The sequence below is a fragment of the Wolffia australiana genome, chromosome 19, assembly GCF_029677425.1.
Source record: "Wolffia australiana isolate 7733 chromosome 19, ASM2967742v1".
Lineage (NCBI taxonomy): Eukaryota > Viridiplantae > Streptophyta > Magnoliopsida > Alismatales > Araceae > Wolffia > Wolffia australiana.
Window position 1 is genome coordinate 590,964 of NC_135853.1, and position 4,778 is coordinate 595,741.

Consider the following 4,778-nt stretch of genomic DNA (forward strand, 5'->3'; position numbering starts at 1 on the left):
TACCCACTTAGAGACATAATCTACACCTACCAAAATATATTCATAGCCCAAAGAAGGAGGAAAGGGTCCCATGAAATCAATGCCCCAAAGATCAAACAACTCAACTTCAAGGATAGGGTTTAAAGGCATAGCGGCATTGCGACTTACATTGACCATCGCTTGACATCGAATGCATCTCTTGCAGAATTCATATGCATCCCGATGAAGATGAGGCCAATAAAATCCACATTGTAGGACCTTATGTGCCGTTATCTTGGATGCGTAGTGTCCTCCGCATAAGGATGAGTGACATGATTCCAAGACTCTCCATTGTTCATCCTCGGTATACATCTCCTAAAAATTTGATCGACGCCTAATCTAAATAATTCAGGCTCATCCCAATAGTAATACTTGATATCCTTAAAAAACTTTTTTCTATCATCATAATCCCAACCTTGAGGCAATTGCCCGATTACTAAGTAGTTTACTATATGAGCATACCAAGGCAATTTCCGTGTAGAAATTTCTAAAATATGCTCATCAGGAAAAGAATCTGTGATGGGAGTTAGGGCTGGCAATGATAGGCGGGAGAGGTGATCAGCCGCACCATTATCCACTCCCCGCCTGTCTTTAATTTCAATATCGAATTCTTGCATAAGTAGGATCCATCTCATTAATCTAGGTTTTGTCTCTTTCTTACTTAACAAATGTCTAAGTGCAGCATGATCTGAAAAGATTATAATCTTACTCCCTATTAGGTAAGATCGAAATTTATCCAAAGCAAAGACGATTGCAAGTAATTCCTTCTCTGTGGTAGAGTAATTTACCTGAGCGGCGTCGAGAGTCTTACTTGCATAATAAATAGCTGTCGGTTTCTTGTCTTTGCGTTGTCCCAACACAGCTCCCACTGCATAATCTGAAGCATCACAAAAAATCTCAAAGGGTTCACTCCAATTTGGAGCTTGTAAGATGGGAGCCGTAACTAATGCTTCTTTAATCAAATTAAAAGCCAAATTGCATTCATCATTCAAAATAAGTTCTTTGTCTTTAGATAGAAGCAAAGTGAGAGGTTTAGCCACTTTGGCAAAATCTTTAATAAAACGACGATAAAAGCCGGCATGGCCCAAAAAACCCCTAAGTTGCTTTAGGGTCGATGGAAGTGGAAGCTCCTTGATGATCTCGATCTTTGCCTTGTCCACAGCCAGCCCCTCCTTGCTGATATGATGACCTAAGACGATCCCCCTGTCCACCATAAAATGGGATTTCTCCCAACTGAGCACTAACTTGTTTTCTTATAAATCTGTAACACTTTATCCAAGTTAGACAAACAAGACCCAAAAGATTCACCAAACACGGAAAAGTCATCCATGAAAACTTCAAGACATGTACCAATTAAATCAAAAAACATTGCACTCATACACCTTTGAAAGGTTGCTGGTGCATTACAAAGTCCAAATGGCATTTTTCTAACACCAAATGTTCCTAAAGGACATGTGAACGTAGTTTTATCTTGGTCACTTTCATGAATGCTAATTTGATTATATCCTGAGTACCCATCCAAGAAACAATAAAAACTCTGTCCAGCTAATTTTTCAAGTATTTGATCAATGAAAGGTAGAGGATAATGGTCTTTTTTTGTTGCTAGATTTAACTTTCGGTAATCTATGCATACTCGCCAACTCGATGCTACCCTCGTGGATCTCTTCTCCATCCTGATTCTTTTGGACAGTAATCCCTGTTTTTAGGTACCACATGAATTGGACTCACCCACTTAGTATCTGAAATTGGGTAAATGAATCCTGCTTTCAGCCATTTGGTAATCTCCTTCGACACCACATCGTAAAGATAAGGATTTAATCTACGTTGATGCTGAACTGATGGTTTGGATCCTTCCTCGATAAAAATTCTATGCTGACAGATATCAGGACTAATTCCCTTGATGTCGTCTATGGTCCATCCAATAGCGCTCTTATGCTGTCGTAAGACATCTAATAGGTTAACTTCCTGCTCTAAAGTGAGGGTTGAAGAGATAATTACTGGATATGTCTTTCTTGGACCTAAAAAAACATATTTAAGGTGAGAAGGAAGAGGTTTCAATTCTAATTCTTCAGTGGGCGTAGATCTGTAGTTATTCATGTTTTCACCCTTCATTTCACCATGGTCGTCCTTCTCCCCCTCATAGGCACTCTCATTCACCGCCATCACCTCATAGATTACTTTCCCTATAACATGGCATTCATCATTTTCATCATCTAGGAACATGTATAAATGTCTTCCTGGCTACTATTGGGATACTTCATCAATTGAGAGATTGGTAACTCAACCTCTTCTTTTCCCATGCGCAATTTGATTTTTCCTGCATTCCAATCTGTGTTCACTCTTGTGGTAGCTAGGAATGGCCGTCCTAAAATAATCGATTGCATGACTAATTTTCCTGAAATTTTTACATCCACTACTATAAAATCGACAGGAAATGAACACTTTTCTACTTTCATCACCACATCCACCAACCGTCCACACGGTCTCCTAAATGATTCATCCGCTAACTGCAATTCTAAATTTACAGGCTGTAACTCACCAAATTTAAAAGTCTCAAGTAGGGCCTTAGGCATGATATTCACACTTGCTCCTGAATCAAGTAAAGCTTTGGTGAATACTTCCCCTAATTTCGCATTTGATCACTGGTGCTCCGGATCCTTGCGCTTTTGAGGTAATTCATGCAGAAAAATTGAACTAATATTCTCAGAAAGTTGAATCCTCTTTTGCTTCCTAGGAGGTGTACACAGGTTTTCACAAATTTGGAATAATCAGGGATGTACTGGATCGCATCTAAAACAGGAATTTCGACCGTAGCCTCTTTCAAATACTCAAGAAGTGGGCTGTCTTTCGATTTTTCTTTCTTCGCTTGTAAGGCACTAGGGAAAGGGATAGGTGGGCAATATGTTTTGGGGTTGGGTTCCTTTTCCAGATTTTCCTCTACCCCTTCATCCTCATCCTTTTCTACTTCCTCTAACTTATCCTCCACTTCATTTCGTTTCTCTATAGCTGCAAATGGATTAGCCAACTCTTTCCCACTCCTAAGTTTTGATATAGCACTCAGCTCTCCTAGTTCTTGTTGTTCAGTCAATGCATGCATGTCATGAATATGCTCATTAACTACACTACACATGTCATCAACATAAAGTAAATTGCTAGGATTAATACAGGCCTGAGTAGGGAGTTTACCTGATTTGGCGCCCATCTTCATAGGGTCTTCACACGTACCTTGCGGTGCTCCCCCGTGCGCAAATTGTTGACCGCTGTGAAGGCAGATCTCATATGAGCTTCTCCATCTCCCTCCGATGCCTCTCCTCCATTTCTTCAAAAAGCTTGAGCATCCTCTTCTTGTCTTCTTGCAGCTCCTCGATGACCTTGGTGAGAGTCGCATTAGTGGGATCTGAAAAATTTCGGTAAGGTTGATAATGTTGTTGGTGTTGGGGATTGTTCGCCTTGGATTGGAACTGTTGTTGGGGTGGTCGGTTGTTGTTGTTCCATCCCTGTCCTCCTAAGTTTCCTCTAGTTCCCCATTGGACATTGCTCCCTTCTTGCCTGCCTATAGCATTCACTTCTGATATCATAGGGCATTCTTCTCCGGTGTGGCTATCACTTGAGCACATTTCACATCGATTTATTTGGTTGGGTGCTCTTCCGCTATTCTGACCTTGCCATAGTGTGATTATTTTTTCATTCATCTTTTCCATGGCTTTTCCCATCATTACACCTATCTGTTTTCAATTCTATCCATAGTAATCTGGGGTTCAACCCTCTAACATCCAACAGTCCACCTTTCCGAGGTAACCCTAACATGATCGGAGGCATCTTGGTGATAGGCTAAATTATCGGACATTTTTGTAGTAGTGCCATAGCTTCATCTTCATACATGTCAGCTATTGCTCCTCCACTCGAGATATCAACTCTGCCTCTCTCCATCATTTAAGCCTTCATAGAAAATTTGCACTAACTCCCATTTTTGAATGCCATTGTGGGGGCACTTCCTAATGAGCCCCATCAATCTCTCCCATGCTTCGCTAAATGTATCATTTCCCTGCTGAAAATTTCTAATTTCTCTTCTGAAAGAATTTGTCCTAGCCACTGTATAATATCTTTTAAGAAGCTCTTCTCCATATCATTCCATGATTCAAAATTTGTTCCCAATGTTCTAAACCAATCCTTGGCTCTATCCTTAAGGGCATGAGGGAATAGTTTCATTCTCACAACTTCCTTTGAAATTCTGGGGTAAGTGCAACTATCACATGCTTCGTAAAATTTTTCTAAGAAGTCATAGGGCTCTTCGTTTGCCTTCCCCAAAAAGGACGGTAATAGCTGAAATTGGTGTGGATCGATTCTAAACATCACATCTTCTCCAATCGGGGCAGATATCCTGGTTAAGATGGGGGTTTCTGCTGGTGTGGAATACTCTCTAATCCTCCTCCGTCCATCGTTAACTACCTCAAGGTTTCCTGTTCCATTACCTATTGGGTCCATTGGTACGGGTCTAATCAATATCTCCTCTACAAATGTGGGTTCGGTGAAAGACGACTCGGGTGTGGTGGAATCTACTACAGGGGGATTTCTGTCACTGCTCCCTGATTCAAATCCAGACCAAGCTTCATACAAAACCACTAATTCAAACACAACACTCGTTAGTCGTTAAAACCAAATACCGTCTTAAATCAAAATCAATAATAAGGAGACTTAACAAACTCGTGAGCAACAATTAACCACTGTGTTTACAAATAAAAATATGTTGAATTCTAAAT

General features: G+C 40.5%; 1 non-coding gene across 1 annotated transcript; it reads left to right on the plus strand.

The window, feature by feature from the left end:
* The first annotated feature begins 3,992 nt into the window (after positions 1–3,992).
* Positions 3,993–4,098, plus strand: LOC144715956 (small nucleolar RNA R71). Its single transcript, XR_013584782.1, has one exon. It is a non-coding gene; the product is annotated as a small nucleolar RNA R71 (small nucleolar RNA).
* Positions 4,099–4,778: the final 680 nt, after the last annotated feature.